Genomic DNA, 18,900 nt, shown 5'->3' on the forward strand with positions numbered 1-18,900 from the left:
CTCTGTCTCTGTCTGTCTCTCTGTCTCTATCTCTCCCTGTCTCTCTGTCTTTCTCTCTCTGTATGTCTCTCTCTGTCTCTCTCCTGTCCTTAGTAACTGCATCTAGCTCCCCATTGCTGTAATGATTCCTAAATCTAGAAGTATGTGGTATAATAAATATTAATCTGGAACACGAATCTCAGAAACTTGGATTCAAAGACCATTGCAAGACTTCAAAGCTGTGTAACCATAGACAAGTCACTGCCTTTCTGGGGGAGCCCAGCACTGAGCTAGAGGCAAAGGTTACATTTTCATAGAAAAACCCACCCTGGGTAAACCAGCCTATTAGGGGCCACACAAATTACATCCTGGAGCAATCTACGTCACAAAGTCATTCTGCCACTAAAGGGCTTTGTTTTAACCCCTCTCCATATGTACCTGCACACATCCCCCACTTCCTTACAACCCACTATAAATACTTGTACTTTTACCCACAACAAACGAGACTTGATCAGAAAGCCTGTCTTGTCTCCATTCTTCGTGTCTCCTATCCCCCGCTCCCTCTTCTTTTCTTCCAGGGTCCACGTTCTTGTCCACACCTTTCTATACCTGTTTCTTCATTTGTAAAAGGGGGATAGTAAAAGTACCAAGGCAGAGACAACAATACTTTAATCGGTGCCCTACTTTCCCTATTATCTGGTGACTGTAGCTGTGTAGCCATTTCTGTCATTATGTGTCTAAGGATATGATTTTCTTTCTTAAGATTTTGTGCTACCCCTTTTCCCTCTGTAGAATGTAAAACAACCAAATACAGATGTGTATACATAAATCTGTACACGATTATATTAATAAGTAAAACCTTTATACCCTTCTTTAGGGTCTTTGTACGCTAGAATTCTGATTCACTTATAGACTACCAAAGGGTGGCCTACAGGTAATCACAAGCATCTCAAAAGGCCTTATAGTCATTAGTTTAGCATCACTGAACTCCCTGGGAGTTCTGTCTATATCAACAGGCTGGTATTAATTGTCCCTTACATCTTATTATCTTCCCTAAAACTATATGAGAAGGATTCTCCCTCTTTTTATCAATAATAGTTTCATAGTTTGCTTTGCACCTGGGCTGAATGGATCCACAACAGCTGGTATCTTGGATAACTAATCAATATCAAAGGTCCCAAAACAGTCCTGGAAGAGGAGGAACAGATAATACCCTGGAGTCCACCAATTGTCATCCTGGAACCATCATAAATGACACAGCAGAGAAAAGACTTTTTCCACACAAAGAAGGAAAACTAAGATTTTTCTCTTGAACATCAGCAGCTACCAAAGCTTCTAACTCCAGTTTGAGTGATTGTCATGCCAATAACCTAATGGGAAGATCTGGAGGTTTAAAGCTTCCCATTCCTGTCTCCAACAATAATAAAGATCATCTCTCATCTCTAAATTAATATCCTTTGAACATGTAAATCTTTTGAGTAGATTTCTTTTATCTTCTCTAATCACTCATTTGAAAAGACCTACATTTGCTCTCAAATCAAAGAACTGAAATGGATCAGAGAATTTGATCAGGTTTCCTTATTTTTAAATTCACTGAACTCAGACTGTTGTTCCAATTTCAATATTAAGTTGTTTTAATTTAAATACCTACACATAAGTTATTTTAAAGCAGTAGTTCTCAAAATATGATATGGAAATCCCCAAACATCTCCAAGACTCTTTTAGAGAGACTAGAAAGTCAAAATTATTATCACAATATAACTGAGATGTTTTAATTTGTAAAATGGTAAATATCAATGTGTATAATCCAAATGAACAGATATTCTTTGCAGAATCATCAATAATATGCAAGAATGCAGAGTTCCTGACACCCAAAAGTTTGAGAATTCTTTTTAAGTTCAAATGAGAAACATATATGTAAAGTAAGGCAGACATATAAAATGTAATTCTATCTCCCTCCTTCTCTCTCTCTCTCTCTCTCTCTCTCTCTCTCTCCCTCCTTTCCTCCCTCCCTCCCTCCCTCCTATTTCTCTCTCTCTCTCTCTCTTCCTCCTTCCCTCCCTCCTCTTTCTTTCTCTCTCTCTCTCTCTCTCTCTCTCTCTCTCTCTCTCTCTCTCTCTCTCTCTCTCTCTCTCTCCTCTCTGTCCTTTCTTCTCCCACCCAAAAAAAAAAAAATATATATATATATATATATATATTGAGGAAGCTGTGTGGCTCAGTAGATAGACAGAAAGAACACTAAGCCTGAAGTTAGGAAAACTTAATTTCAAACCCACCTTCAAATACTCTCTAGCTGTGTGACTCTGGCCAAGTCACTTAACCCTGTTTGTCTTAATCCACTGAAGAAAGAAATAGCAAACCATTCCAATATTTCTACTAAGGAAAACCCCAAATGGACACAACTGAGTGACTCAACCACAAAAATATCTCTCCCTGGATATTTTAATAGCATCTTATTATCCAAGACCAAACTCATCTGTCCTCAAAAAGCTGTTCTTTCCTTTGACTTTGACATTTCTGTCAACTGTCTCTCCATTCATATCTTTTCTATCTTTCAATCTTCCCTCTCACTAAATCTATAAACAATTCATTTTCCAACTTCCTGATTCTATCTCTGTAATAGCTCTCTTTTCCCTGACTTCTACCACTCTACTACATTTTCATATCTACTCAACAAATGCAACCAAAATGCTAATAAATCTTCCTTCCAACATGCATTCTCTGTCCTCCAATCCATCCTGGCCAACAAATGTAATGCAATATTCCTTATGAACACGTCTGACTTTGTCATTTCTTTGCCTCAAACTTTTTAGTATCTACCCCTTGCCAACAAACAAGATTCAAGCTCCTTAGTTTGGAATTCAGGGTCCTATATGATTGAGTATCAATCTATCTTTTCTAGTGTATCCCATAAACATCTTTATAATGCAGCCCTTGGCTGTCCACTTAAACTGCTCACAGTTTCATCAATATATCTTATATATTACTGGCTCCAAATCATTGCTAATGTAAAATCTGAAGCGTATGTCAAACTCTGCTGAAATTTCCTCTTCTCTGTCACAAATTGTAGGAATATTTGGGTACTTCTCCACAGAGTTGTCTTAATGTCCGCTCCAACAACTAGTTTCTCTTATTAGTGAGAATCAGTTAGAGTAAGTTTTGATTTGTTGATGGCTCCATTTTTTGAAGGATGAAATTGTCATTAATGAACGTCACTTTACTTTTGGAAGAGGGCACCAGCTGAATAATTCAAATCCCCCATCACTACTACAACATGCCTCTTTCCCCAGACTATTCAATTCTTCTCTCTTCCTGACAAAAATAGTCTATAATATACTCCAATGGCAAAATTAACTTATGTTTCTTGCTTCATTGTCCTTTATCTCAATTCTCTTTCCCATTTTTCCCAAATCTTGTTCATTTTTATGAACATACCTTCTTCACACACACACACACACACACACACACACACACACACTGAGTTTTTTTTTTTTAATGATATATTCCCATCTTGAAGCAAAGTACAGTCATGACTTTCATCCTACTAAGTTCAAAGTAAAAATAATTCTCATAGTCCCCAGTGCCTTGGCCTTGGTGACCAAGTATGTTACATTTTATCTTTCCCCAGGGTTCTCCAATATCCAAAAAGGGACATGGAAGTATCTAGTCTCTGCCATTGAACAAGTTTCCACAGGTGATGTTCTTGAATCCTATATCCTAGTTTTGTTTAGCCAGTAACAATTGAGCAGTTTTTAGGAAAGAATTTTTACTTTAAAGTTAACGCAAAAACAGTAATATGAATATGCACTCCCCCCCACCCCCAACCTGGAGAAACATAATCTGACCTCTTAAATTTCCCTAGTTTTTGAGAAGAGAAGAGGTATCAAATTCTCAGATTAACTCAGTTCATATATAGTAGGTTCTAAATTCAAAGCTGCCTAGACCTGAGTCCAAGCACCTAGGTTCTCAAGGTTCCTCTGTTTAACTGGCAGTGTCATTCATCCTAGAATACTGCTTCCAAGGTCACCATGATTTCAGTTCCTGGGTCCAGGGGATATATTGCAGGCACCAAGAACTGAAAGGATATACAAAAGAAGCTTAAATTCCAACCTGATTTAAGAATCTTGGTTCACAGTTCTAGAAGGGAGAGACAGGTTAGGTGCATGGTGCCTAAGTTTGGAGTGAACAGGACCTTATTTCCCTAGACAATGTTGGAAAAAGGAACTCTCAATCTGATGATATTAAAGATGGAGACAGTTCCAGCTACATTGCCATTGGAAAGAGGCTGCTCCCACTATGTGGGGGATTGTGGAATATCCTTTTCTAGAAGCAAGTTCCTGGCATCTTCCATATCGATGACTCCATATTAGTGCATCTGGGAGTTTGTAAAGCTCCATTACATATATGATATCCTCAAAATTGAGTTTGCCTTTTTATGCTATTAGTCCCTTTTTCTTGTTGCCTAAATTGTTGTGCCTTTTGTGGATACACATTTGAGACCAGGAGTTCTACTTTCTTGGGTTTATCTACTCTGAAAGTCTAAATGTGTCAATTGCTGTTCTTTTTTTATTGCAGTCACTCTCCATGGTATCTATCATGGCGATAGTCACAGGTACTCTTCTAATTAAATTTGAAAACATCTAAAATAATTATTCTTGTCACCATTTGATCTATATACTCAATTTCTAGCCAGGAATATGACAACCTTTTATTTTAAACTATGTTCCAGATGTCTAAAATTCATTCCAAGACATTATTTTCTAACCCAAATAATTTCATTTCCCAAAACAAGTTTACAAAAACAAGGAAAAGTTCCTTTTCCCTTGACTTTGATAGGCAATAGTGAGGAAAATGCAACCTTTGTCTCTATAGCCTTCTATTTCTTATTCAAGAATTCATTATCTTTGACAAAACATAGTCAATTCCTTCTGGTAATGACAAAATGATGACCACAAAGATGATGATAATGAAGATGATTTATATATAAAGCACTTCCTGTAGAGGACAAGCAGGACTCTAACCCTGAGCCCTATACTAGTTTCTGAAATTACTAATATAAACATTTTCCAAAATCACTAACATTAGTATGTTTAGACTTATTGGGCTCTCAAAAGGAACACTCGTCCTGTAAACTGTTTCTTGAACCCAGGCAACTAAGTTGCTATTTTGACTGTTTTTAACAGTTCCCCTGGCTAAGCTACTGTCCAGATTTTGTTTTAGCAGCCTTAGTATTTCTAAGGTGGCTTAGAGCCAAAATTTTGGTATAAAAGATTTGTTTCCTCTTGACCATAATCGCCGATAAAGTTTGGACTTAGAATTCTATACTAGTGTTCTCACTGCAAATTATCCCTCTCTCATTATTCCAGAAACTTTGCAGAGTGCTTTACAAATATTATGACATTTGATGCTCACATCAGTCCTTGGAGATAGACAGTTAAGGAAACTGAGTCACACGGAAATTCTGAAGTAGAAACCTGATTGGCTGGCTTGGTGTTTTGACTCACTTCTCCAATTGTTAGATCAAGATCTATCTGACAATGAACTTTTGCTGGAATTGAATGAAGGAGCCCAAGGGAAAGAACAGCCACCAGAGTTATGCTCTTTTCTTTTAGTTAACTAAGCAATATAAAGTATCGTAGTCGGCAGGATTCGAACCTGCGCGGGGAGACCCCAATGGATTTCTAGTCCATCGCCTTAACCACTCGGCCACGACTACCTGCTTGTTAGCAGTTATTGTGATTCTTTTAACAATTGCTCCAGGTAACTCAAAGAGTCAATTCCTTTTTGATGAACAGAGGGAAACAAATGAGTTCCACAGATCAGTCTACTTCCGGGGAATGCAGTTTCATTATAGGTAATTTATAAGAGTTGGACTCCATAAGCTCTAAGTGCCTTTTGGCTCTAATATCCGACATTAATGGTGTGTATGGGAATTTGGGAAGAGAAGAATTTCGGAAAGAGAAATTTGGGGAGCAGAACCTTAAGGAAAGATCAAGTGAACCAGGTTGGGTTTGGATTAGACCCTGTCTGGGTGCATTGTAGATAGTAAATAAAATACAAGTTGTCAGAGTATAGTAAGCAAAGGAAGAAGTCACCTGATCTCGAAGACTTCAAATATCAGAGAAGAGAAACTGGGACGGGCGGAAGTCTTAGCAGGTCGATTTGGGGAGGTACTCCATCCATAATTAAGATTAATGACTGAAATAAATTTTGACGGATCCAGAACCTTATAAATGAGTAGTGTTGTTGAGAGGTAGAGTAGGGTTAAATTGGAAGGGAATTTTAGGTTGAATATTTGAAAGTCAGAGGTTTGCCAGTAGGAAACTGAGAGTCAACTGAAGTTCCTGAATAGGGGAAAGAGACCGATAACTGAATATTTCTTTTCAAGAAATAGTCTAAATCATGTACAGAGAAATAGCAATTCAACACATTAAACATTTCATAACTAGATTATTTTTAACAGCCAATAGAGCACTTCATTGACACCAATGAATTTAAAACGATGTGCAAATCTCTGTATCTTCTACTTCTTCTGGAAAGATGTAGTTTAAAATAATGAATTCTCTCCTGTAGGATTTTGAACCACCGTGACTCTGCAAGGGATAAGAAAATGGAAAGGGTAAAATGATCAAATCTTCAATTTAGAGTGGCAGTCCGCTGGCTTTTGGAATGAGGTGATAAGGATAACTATTTATATGATGCTTTAAGGTTTAACAGAGTAATTTTGGAAATATTATGTTATTTATGCTCACAACCGTGATAGAGACAGATATTGTCATTATCTCCATTTCACAATTGGGGAAACTAAGACCAGAGTAACATAAGCATCAAGAGTTTCAAGCTTTGAGCTCAGTCTTTCTGACTCTAGGTCTAGAGCTCATCCTTAAGTCCCTTAGATGGGGTCAAGGCAAGGAAGTAAAAGACAGTCCGGGAGGGTAGAAGGGAAAGGTGAGGACTTACGAATAGAGACCTTTTAAAAGACAGAAACAACTTAAAAAGCATTTATTAAGCACTTACTGTGCTTTATGCTAAACACCCTACCCTTAAAGAGGGAAGAAAAGACAGATAAGCATTCATTCTTCCATTTAACAAGCATTTATTAAGAGTTTACTACGGTGGGCTAGCTAGGTGGCTAGAGAGCAACAGCCCTGAGTTCAAATTTGACCTGACACTTAACACTGTGACCTTGGTTGGCCAAGTCACTTACTCCCAATTGCCTTAGAAACACACACACACACACACACACACACACAAACACCCCCCAAACCCCAAAACCCTCAGAGTTTATTATGGGAAACATGAAAATGAACAATAAGAAAACAATTAATTTGGGGGAGGGGGGAATGACCCAATAAGATATATGTGGAAAGTTAGGCAACATACAATTTAAAGTTCAAAATTTCTGTAGAGGAAGTAAATGGAGGAGAAAAAATCTTTGGTAGGATGAACGAAGGCATGATAGAAGGAATATGTGTGAAGAACACAGTCTATTTTTCGATATTTTTTTAAGAAACAAAAGGAGAGGAGGAGAAGAGGAAGCAGATGGAAAGATCTGAGTCTTAGGAAGTAAATTAACGGGACTAATTCATCCAGTTGAGTTTTTTCTTTATTGCTGTTGTTACTTTTATTACTATTATTTTAACTTCTTTTATCACTACCCTTGAAACTTGAGTTTCCTATGCTGGAGGAACAAGAAAATCTCCCATCAGTTAAGAAGACTTACAGCAATCCTTTCTTTACTTCATCTAGCGCAGTACATTACGAGAGTGTGAAGAAAGAGCAACGCGTATTTGAACCTGTAATTCAGAATCAGAATCAAAGTGAGTGGAGCAGCTGAGAAATTTGGAGTAAGTATAATGTAAACACACGGAGGACGTCTACCAAAAATTGCAGGTCCCACCGAGATTCGAACTCAGATCGCTGGATTCAAAGTCCAGAGTGCTAACCATTACACCATGGGGCCAGCTGTTTGAAAGCTGGAGAAGACTGTTTGAATACCATTATTTAATTGTTTCAGCTTTCTCGCTCATAAAAATAGTTTTAGGATAGTAGATTTAGGTTTGGACTGTGTACATACATACAACATTGAGATTTCTAATATTGTAGTTTCGTACAATCAAGCGAAGTCCCATCATTTTAGTGCCAAGGAGAAACAGAAGGATCTTACTTATCTATTCGGAACAAATTAAATATTTTGTCTTCCAGTCAGACTAAAAAAACACAAAAAGCACCAGAAAGAAAAACAGAAAAGTTTGTCTGTATCTATCTGTCTGTCATTCATTTTCACCTAGCGCTCTCTATCACTTCCACCTCTATTTTGTGTCCTACACTATTTCACAATAAACTTAGTTTCCCAGGGCAGGAATAGGAGACTCGAGGTCACACTAGTTATTGACGGGGGAGAAAGTGATGAATTTACTTCACATAGAGAACTACTCTAAAGAGAAAATACAAGGACAATCATTTATCTTCCTCCCGATATCCTCTAGATGTCTTTTAACTTACCAATGTCCTTCCGAAAACTAAAACGTAAAAAAGACACAATTGCGGTCTGAGCAGGAGGATGTTCTGGAGTCTAGGGCTCTCTGGAAATTCATTAGTGTTTTTCTTTACAATTGACATTGCTATTGAGCTTCTAGTCCATTTAAATACACAGATTTTTAAATAATTAATTGCTATCTAGCCACTGATCTCATGAAGATGAAATCTTTTTTTAAGACTAAGTAAAGATTTTGAATTTATTAAATTTCGTATTACTGAATTTATCTCAATACTCTACCCAATTATACCTTTTTAGACACTGACTTCACCAAATATTATATCATCAGCTATCTTTCTTTGGCATTGTGTCAAATGAAAATTATATAAAAATGTATTATATGTAAAACATATACATTATAATAGAATATAATTATATATGTTTATATATGTGTGTGTATTGCATGTGTGTGTGTGTATACATACACACACACACACACACACACACACACACACTTTCATCAAGGTGACTGACAAAATAAATGACCAAGGATGTATTCCTGGATCTTTCCTTTACAGGCCTCTCCCTAATTTGGCATCACATTCTGAGGTCAGGTCATTGGACCATTTCCAAATGTACCCAACTACTATCATATTTCTCTATTGTCTACAGGAATAGAATGAGTAATATTGTGAAACTCCATACTACAGTCTAGATTAAGTATATCTGCATCTTTTCCCTGGTAATTCTTTAAAAAGAAGGAAATTAAATTGTCATGATTTTATTCTGAAGAAGACATAACTGGTCTGAGTGATTATATCTTCCAATTTTAGGTGTTTTTAAACAATCCTTTGACAATGTTTCAATATTTTGCTTGAAATTAAAATTAAACTCATTGTTCTATGTTTTGAGGCTTCTTATTCTTGTTTTAAAAAAGCATAAAAATTTACCCTTTTTCATTTCTATTATACTGTCCAATTCTCTATGATCTTTCAAAAATCTATTATGGGAATTTGCCTATCACATCTGCCATTTCTTTTAGTCATCTGGCATTTAGTTTCCTTAGGCTGAAAACACAATCATTAGAGTCAATGAAATGCTCTCTCTGGCTCTTCTTATTTACCTTGTGATTAAATTCTTTATTAATCACTAGTGTGGTTCTCTTTAAAGGTCCACCAGTAATTCAAACCAATAGCATTTACCAAGAAGTCACATTAAGAACCATAGTTAGAAAACTTCCCTAATAAAATGTTCTCCCATAAATACACACAACATTTGTAAGCACAAGCTTAGAGTGCAATGGAAGGCACTTGTGTATGTATATATATATATATATATATGTATTATGTACCTACATACTTACGTAGGGGTGTGGGTGTGTATGTGCCTTACAAGACAACTTAAAACTCTGGTACTTCAAAGTCTTTTTTTTCTTAAAGGAACCATCATGAAGCTTCTTCCTGGCATGAAGAGTGTAAAGGAGAAATTCCTTCCTCATTTCTTTCAGGAGTTACAATAGAAAACACTCCAGGTCTCCAGGTTTGGACTGACTCTAGCTATCCAACTGTCTGCTTGTTTCCAGGGTTTAAATATTAAGTCTTCTAGGAACCTTGCTAATTTTTGCTCCTTCCATAGACAGACTTTTTAATTCCATCAGAGAAGAGCATCCATGATTCATAAATGAACCAAATGATATATTAACACTTATCAACACATGAACACATTATCTTTGATTTTATCAGCTGAAAGGAGAAAGGAAAACATAAATATCTCTTTCTTACCTAATTTGAAGCTCAAGAGAATACCATATGATAGTTGTTCAAAATCACATCCAGAATACTCATTTTTACATATTTGAATAATGTTTAAGTCTTTATTCATATGACAAAAGAGTAGTATATATTCTGCTTTTAATAGAGAAAAAGTTCCAGCAAAAATCTGCATAATTGACATTTCTTTTACTACTGGAACCCCATGGCCACTCTAATGAGCTTATTTTCATGAACATTCTGTCCTTAATCTCTCCAAGTAATTCATTATAACTGCAGCAAACATAGTCTGGGATTCTGGAACCAGACTGTTGTATTTACCACTCAGGATTCTGGGAGTAATCCTGAGGATTAGAGGTTTCTCTTTTCTAATGTCATTGTCTCCCTCTTTTAGATCCCCATCCATTTAACTAGTTAACCTCAACTGCCTTTTAAAAAAAGATTATTTGCTTCAAAGTTATAGCAAGAAAAAAGAGTATAAATATTTCCTCTCCCTCCAAATACCTTGAAATGCATATTCTTCTATATAGTTCAGTCTGGGATAGGGGTTGTAGGGTGTTTCTATAAAACATTATTCCTACCAATCTCCCTTATTCAAATCTGACTATTGTAGAGTTGGATCTGAAGGTAGCCCTGTCCATTTGAAGCTCCCAGGATCAAAACTTTCAAATTCCTTCAGCCAAAATGAAAAAGCAAATGCTTAGGTAGACCAAAGACCAAGATTTAATCTCTTAACAGCATTATTTTTCACTAGCACATCAACAAAGGAATAAAACCAACAGCAGATATGATGATATATTTAGAGAATCCTAGGAAATCATCCAAAAACCTACTGTAAACCATTAACAGCTTTAGCAAAGTTTCAGGATATAAAATAAAACCACACAAATCATCAGCATTTCTATATATTACTGACAAAGTTTTAGCAAGAGATAGAAAGAGAAATTCCATTTAAAATTACTGTAGACAAAATAAAATACTTGGGGCTCGATCTGCCAAGACAAATCCAAGAACTTATAAAAACACAATTATAAAACACTTCTCACACAAATAAAGCCAGATCTAAACAATTGGGAAAATAGCAGTTGATTGCGGGTTAAGGCCGAGCTAATATAATGAAAATTACAATTCTGCCAAATTGATCTACTTTTCCAGTGTCGTACCAATCAAACTGCTAAAAAAATTATTTTATAGAACTAGAAAAAAAATGATAACAAAATTCATCTGGAAGAACATAAGGTCAAGAATATCAAGGGAATTAAGTTATCACTACTCTCTTGGAAGCAGACTCCCAAACCTCTTTCACCTGGAGAGTCCAATCAGTGGCACTCTATGTATACTTGTAAGGACTAGACTCAGTGGTCAAGCACACATTATATAATACTTATCATATCACTTTTGTTCTTCTCTCCCCTGATCTTCACTCAAATATTCACAACCATGCTTCTGTCTTCTATCTGCTTCATGTCCTTACATGAGAAGGGCCAAAGAGGAAAAATCTACTCAATTCTCCTTCCCTGTGATAATTCTTCATGTTTTAAGATGGTTATAATTTTCCTCTAGTTATTATCTTTTTCAAGTTTGAAATCTGTCAATCAATCAATAAATCACCAAGCATTTATTTAAGCTTTTACTAAGTTCCAGACTCAGTGCTAGGTACAGAGGATACAAGTACAAAGAATAAAATAGTCCCTACTCTTGTGGAACTTGTTCCAATCAAAGAGACAATAATTACACATATAATCATATAAACAATACATATATTGAAAATAAATATAAAAAAGATGCAAAATTGCTAAACACTAGGGAGTTTGGGAAAGAGGACACTAGTATCTGGGGAAATTAAAACCCAGTCTGGGGAAATATTCCATAGTTAAAAGGGCATCATAAGAATCTTGAGCTAGCAAAGGAAACTAAGAAGAAATAGACAGGTTGAAGGAGAACTGAGAGAGATCAGAAACTTCAAAATCCAGAAAGGAGACAATCCTTTCTGGAGCTGAGCTCCAGGATTCAGAAAAACTGAGAGGATTCAGAAAAGAATGGTTCATATCAAATATAACATGTAGGTCAAGAAGGACAAGGACTAAGAAAAAAGATCATCAGATTTGGTACTTATGAAATTATTGATAGTGTTGAAGGGAACAATTTCGGTTGAATAATGCAATAATAAATCAGACTGTAAAGAATTGAGAAGTGAGAGAGAGTAAGTTTTTGTTATTGTTGTTGTTGTTTCTCTAGCAGTTTGTCTGGAGAAAGGAAAGAGACATACAGCCTAGCTTGAGGACTTGTTAAGGTCTAGTGGAAGTCCTTTTAATTTGTTGTGTTTTGTTTTTAAAATACTGTCAATTTGAAGTCATTAGGATAGGGATATATATGGGGAAGGTTAAATGATTAGGAAGACAGGAGTGGAGAATGACTGAGGTTGCAATTTCTTAGAGAAGAAAAAAGGTGATGGGATAAAGGGAATATGTGGAAGGGTTACTGTTATGGGCCAGAACTTGAAACAAGGTGCTAAGTCAGTGAAATTGAAAGAGACAATAGTTATCTAATTTAGCATGGTGCTTAACAGTTCTCTAGTTCAGTACATGTACTTAGTACTTACTATAGTTCTAAAAGATTCACATCTTTAAGAGAGCATATAGAAGCTAAGAGCCTCAACCAGGATTCTATCAGGGAGATTCAGAAGCCAGAGAAGGCAGTCAAGGAGAACTAGGGAAGACAGAGAAGTAGTGGCATCCTCCTGCCTCCCACACAGAAACCAAGACACATTCAGGAGGATTTCAAGAAGCTGGCAGAAGCAGAGAAAACAAAGGACTGGTGGCAGGAGCTTAAACTCTGAACCAAGAAAAGAGATAGGCCTCTAAGAAAGCTAATTGGGCCCCAGGAAAGGACAAGACTTGGAAAGAGACAATAAAAGATTTGGACTTTAATTCCTGGCTGCACTTGTGATTATTGAACTGAAAGGAAGGCTGCCTCCAGAGACCCCAAGGAAACCCCAACAAGAGAATATTACATTTGTAGAGAGAATATTACAGGTTACCTTTGATTAGGGAAAGGATAACTTTGTGTGAATCTGTGGGAAAGGAGGAAAAATGTTAAGGACCATGCCTAAGTGAAGGGGCAGGTCAATGCTCCAAGAGCTCCACAGCTGTGGATCATAACATCTGAAGCAGTTGCAAAGCTGCTTTTACTGACAGGTGTTGCATGTGGACTGGAAATGAAATAAATTGGAGGCAGAGGGCAGAGGAGAGAAATCAGACAACACAAGTGCCTCTCAATGGAGAGGTCAGAGAATCAACAGCCTCTCAGTCTCCTTGTATCATCATCATCTGCTCACATGAAGAGATCCATTCTACAGGTCTGTGTAAGACCTCCAGCAGCCAGTGGCAAATGGCTCTTCTATGACAACAGAAAAAGTAGGGGATTATGTCAAGGGATTTTAAGGTAAAGACTGGGAGAGAAGGGAAACTCATTTGGAATGAACTCTTTCCTCCCCCTCCCCCTTAACTAAAATAAGTCTATATCCTTAGTAGGATAGAGAAGTGGAAAGTGTGGGAGGTTTGAGAAGATCTGATAGCATGGAAATCAAAATCCATATAAGTTCAAAATGTATTACAAAAGGAGTTGAGAGATAAGGAAACAAAATTGGGAAAGGTTTTATGAAGGATGTACTACTTGAGTAATGCTTTGAAGAGAGTTTGGAATTCCAAGCTTGAAGGGCTGACAGACTGGAGATATAATGGTTTATACAGGGGAACCACGAGACACTTTGGCTAAAGGTTAAGTTTACTACGAGAAGTAATGATTCATAATCTTAGTAAGGTAAAGTAGGTGCAGATTATGAAGGACTTTGAATACCAAAGAGAGGAACTTTAATTTTATCCACAACATAATAGTGACTCCAAAGAGCATCTTGGGAAAGGTAATGGTATGGTAGTATTTATCATTTAAGAACACTAATTTGGAGGCTGTATGAGCTAGGCTTTTCTTTCCCTTTAAATTAATTGAAAACGTAAATGCAAAATTACAAAGAATGGAAAAGACAAAAAGAAGGGGGGGAAACCCATTATCATGTGCCCAGTAGAGCAAAGAGAGACAGAGACAAATACACAGAGGCAGAGAGCCGTTTTGAGCGAAAAGAGCAAAGTTTTGTATTATTGTATTATTTGTACATATATATTGTATTATGTAATATTTGTATTATTATATTTTGTATTATTTGTATTATCGGGGTGTGACTAAACTTGATATATCTGTGTATTGATTCAAATAAAATTCATTTCAAGAAATCATATATAATAATAGAAGACATTATATTCATGACTATCCATCTCTTCCATGCTTCCTTGTAAGTTTTCTTTCATTTTCTGCTGTGCACGTTTTACTTTATTATTATTATTATTATTATTATTATTATTTTGCCCTCTTCTTCCGCTTGAGCTAAACTTTTTAAAAACTTACTTGAATTTAAGAAAGTCATTCAGTCTCATTTCCTAAAGGGCAGAAAAATACAAGGTTCCACCGAGACTTGAACTCGGATCGCTGGATTCAGAGTCCAGAGTGCTAACCATTACACCATGGAACCAGCTGAGAACTCCTCCTTGGGAATTTTATCTGACGCAAAAGCGATACGTCTTTTAGCTAAAGTTTCTTTTTTTTTTTTTTTCTTTCTTTTTTTAAAGTTTCGTTTAAAACCCACAACTTCCTTTTTTCTCTTCTTTTTCCCTAGAGGCAGTCCTTTTCACTTTCTACCCTGAATAGGAAGAATGCCAGAAATCCCTCTTGTCCCTCACAAAACAGCCAGATGGAGCTGCACAAAAGGCTTCCGATTGTTCCTAAATATATGCAAAATATTCAAGAGAAAGGCTTGGATTTTTAGAAAGGAAGTGTTTTGGGGGAGAGGAAAGGATGCACAAGGGAAATGTTTCTCCCAAAGTCAGGAAGGTTACTCCTTTCTGATTCATACTTCCTACATTTTATAGATTCCATTACTTTTTTGTGTATATGTGGCGGGGAGGGGTGAGGGACTCTTGACTGCAGATTTCCAATTCACTAGATCTCAGTTTGAGGGTAGTAAGAGAATCCAAAACATTGAGCACTAAGGAACATTAGGTACATACTGAGAGAACCTAATCCTGATGATTAAATGTGAACAGTAACCTTAAAAAAAGTCAATTTCTAAATCAATACAAAATTTGATAATACAAATATTACATAATACAATATATTTGTACAAATAATACAAAACTTTGCTCTTTTTCACTCAAAACAGCTCTCTGCCTCTGTGTATTTGTCTCTGTCTCTCTTTATCTCTCTGTACCTCTCTTTCTGTGTGTGTCTCCCTTCTTCCCTCCCCTCACCATCTCTCTGTCTCGCTATCTCAATTTCTCTGCCTATTTCACTTTCTTTGTCTCTTTCCCTTTCTGTCTCTTTCATAGTCAGTATGTTGATATATATGAAAATATTTCTGGAAGAACTGAGTCATGTCTTTAACTTCAAGGAATCCTCTTTTGGGCCTACAGGGAATATAGTGCTATGTTCTGTCACATGATCATGAGATTTGGACCAGAATGAAGTGGAGAAGAGGAGAGGCGACCTCTCTTTAGAAGTACTTTGCTTCCTGTTCTCCCACTTTCTAGTTTCTTAAGTGCTCCCACTAGAATTTGATTTTACAGCTTAAGTAATAGCTAACTTTGGGTTTTCCCCTAAAGGAAAAAAAAAAATCAGTGTATATTATGAATGTGTATTATGGTATGATATAGTACTCATAATGTTAGGAGTTTTTATTATGGGATAAGAATTTATTCATATACATGAAAGGAATGTTAAACCAAAAATTTTGTAAGTATGCATTTAATAAAAAACAAATCAACTAGATTTAGTAATATTTTTGCAATCTGCTGGGGTTATATTTAAATCTCATAAGAATATAAAGCATTTTGAAGTACAGCTAATTAATCGTTTACCTTTTTACCCCAGTTCTATACTGTCCAAGAAACTCCTGGTTTACTTTTGGTCAATCCTTTTGCTAAAGGATGATCTCTCCAAGAGCCCTTAGCATTCCTCAGCTGAAAGAAACTGAATAGAAGCTAAGACCTTTCTGACTCTTTTATAAGGCCATCCCCATGCCTAGATAAATCCACATCCAGAAATAACTAAAATCAGGAGAGAGCAAACACAAAAGACACAAAGTTCATGATTAAGCTTGCTAAGGAAGGACCGTGTTTTAAATGATATTCTGTGCTCACTGTGATATGAAAGTCAGGAAGGAGGCAAGCCAAGCTCTATTTCCCCACAACTGGGGAAATTTTTTTTTGGGGGGGGGAGGGGATGGGGGGGAAGACAACTGTTTTGGGAAACAGCTTAAACAGTCCTGACAGCAAATAAGACTAGAAAGGAAAAGTGTAGCCCCAGATGCTACAGTAGTGAACAAAGTTGGCACCTAAGGTTCAAATTTATCCTGAAACACATAGTGGGCTCTCAACCAGCATGAATAGTAACAAGTCACTTGACTATCACTCTACACAACGAAGGCAAAAGGTTAAAGTTAAAGAGCCTAAAACCTGATATTAAGTGTTTATATGAAGCTCGAAAGTTTTTCAATTTCCCTCTGAAGGCAATACTATAAATAATATACCATTTTATAGACGAGGAAACAGAGGGACCTAGAGGGGTTAATTGACTCAGGATGAATTGATCTTCGTTTTTCACCAAGGGTTCTGCTTGGTTTGGGTTCTAAGAACAATATGCTTCCTCCAGGATAAGCCCATCACCAGAAATATTACCCTGGAGAAATCTGGTACTCAAAACCTCCTCTCTTCAGTTGCAACCCCCTCTGATTGCAGGGTAAGAGGTTCCCTTCGTGTACGTCAGCTTTCCTTTCTGTGTACTCTTTCCTCGTTAGATTGTAAACTCCTTGAGGGCAGGAGTTATAATTCTTTTTCTTAATTGTATCCTTAGTGTTTATTTAATCCAGTGCTGGACACATAGTAGGTACTTAATGCTTATTGACCGACTAGGAAACATCATCATCAAGATGGTCTCTCCATCTCCTCCACATACTCCAAACATCATAAAAAAAAAAAAAAAAAAAAAAAAAAAAAAAAACCACCATGAGGCAGGCAACTGAGACAGGTTAAGGGAATTGGCTGAAGTCATAATTCTGTCTTCAACTTCTGGCGTTCGAGCCCGGAATCTCCAATTTTAGGAGTACTACTTCCTCCATCATATTACTTCTAGGTTACTTCCAGAAAAGTAGTCTGTATTTTAAGACTAGAACATTAGTCACGTACTCCTAGTGACGAATACACCTGTATTTCTCTTTTTTTTCCTTTTGCCTCAGAATTCCGTGATGACTAAGGCGGTAAGAACATGAACAACTGTAGCTGCCTTCAATATCAGAAGAAAGTTGTGATCGCATTTTTTGTCATTAAAAACACTTCTACAAGTCAGTGTAGAAGTAACAAAGAACAGGTCCCACCGAGATTTGAACTCGGATCGCTGGATTCAGAGTCCAGAGTGCTAACCATTACACCATGGAACCACTCTACTAGCAACTTTTGCCTCAGAATTCCGTGATGACTAAGGCGGTAAGAACATGAACAAATGTACCTGCTTTCAATATCAGAAGAAAGTTGTTCATCGCATTTTTTGTCATTAAAAACACTTCTACAAGTCAGTGTAGAAATAACAAAGAATAGGTCCCACCGAGATTTGAACTCGGATCGCTGGATTCAGAGTCCAGAGTGCTAACCATTACACCATGGAACCACTCTACTAGCAACTTCTTTTTTTTCCTCTAGGACTTCAACAACTAGATCTTTGTTTCGTCCTTTGGTTTTTCTTTCAGCCATCATGAGATTTTTTTAAATTTCTGAGTTAGACAGACATCCAGAAGCAATTGAAATAAACACCTCTAGTTATCTCTAAGATCCTTACTGGTTCTGAATCTGTGATCCTGTGATCCTTCTTCCCTTCCTAATCTGTCCTCAGTTTGAATTTTCTGCTCTGTACTAGAAAATCAAGAAAAAATTCTTCCTGGGTCCCTCAGAATATCGGTAGAGATCTTTCTTTGTAGTCAGTTTCACTTCCCCCCCCTCCCCCCCAACCCCTCCACCCCCACCCCCGGAATAGGCAACGAAGAGTTCCCATGGCTGATTATTCGCTTAATGAGTGATTCTTTCAGTGAATTAAAAATCTGAAATCGAATGCACTTCTCCCAGTTCGGAGCAAGAAGCAGATCACTTCTCCCCCCGCCTCCCGCCCCCCCACTCCCACCCCTTAAAAAAAATTCCTGGTAGGCTGCCACAGCAGGGTGCCACCACTCCCAATAGAGACTGGTTTCTTGAATCCTCCAATCTCCTTTTAGCCTCCAGATTGGAAAGAAATTAAATTTTCAAGGGAAACCATCCAGTTAAGCCTCTGGCTTCTGTGCATAATTTAAATGCAGAAACGTACTCCGGGCTCAGAGATTAAATTTGAGCGTTTCAATTTTTGTACTTGAAAAATCTTTCCCTTTAAACAAGACCAAGTTATAGTAACTACTACCACTAGTCTACTAAAGTAGCAGTAGTCAACTAAAGTACTACTACTATTACTTAGCCTAATACTAGTAGTAGTCTACTAAAGTCTACTACTAAAGGTAGTACCACTACCATTACTACTAGTCTAATA

The 18,900-nt window shown here is 36.9% G+C and overlaps 5 non-coding genes across 5 annotated transcripts; all 5 read right to left on the reverse strand.

Moving 5' to 3' along the window:
- Nucleotides 1-5,613: 5,613 nt before the first annotated feature.
- Nucleotides 5,614-5,695, reverse strand: TRNAS-AGA. The gene has a single exon. It is a non-coding gene; the product is annotated as a tRNA-Ser (tRNA).
- Nucleotides 5,696-7,870: 2,175 nt separating this feature from the next.
- Nucleotides 7,871-7,942, reverse strand: TRNAQ-UUG. The gene has a single exon. It is a non-coding gene; the product is annotated as a tRNA-Gln (tRNA).
- A 6,798-nt stretch (nt 7,943-14,740) lies between these two features.
- Nucleotides 14,741-14,812, reverse strand: TRNAQ-CUG. Its single transcript has one exon. It is a non-coding gene; the product is annotated as a tRNA-Gln (tRNA).
- A 2,886-nt stretch (nt 14,813-17,698) lies between these two features.
- On the reverse strand, nt 17,699-17,770 carry TRNAQ-CUG. The gene has a single exon. It is a non-coding gene; the product is annotated as a tRNA-Gln (tRNA).
- Nucleotides 17,771-17,925: 155 nt separating this feature from the next.
- TRNAQ-CUG lies at nt 17,926-17,997 on the reverse strand. Its single transcript has one exon. It is a non-coding gene; the product is annotated as a tRNA-Gln (tRNA).
- Between the last annotated feature and the right edge of the window lie 903 nt (nt 17,998-18,900).

Source organism: Sarcophilus harrisii, chromosome 4 (assembly GCF_902635505.1).
Source record: "Sarcophilus harrisii chromosome 4, mSarHar1.11, whole genome shotgun sequence".
NCBI lineage: Eukaryota > Metazoa > Chordata > Mammalia > Dasyuromorphia > Dasyuridae > Sarcophilus > Sarcophilus harrisii.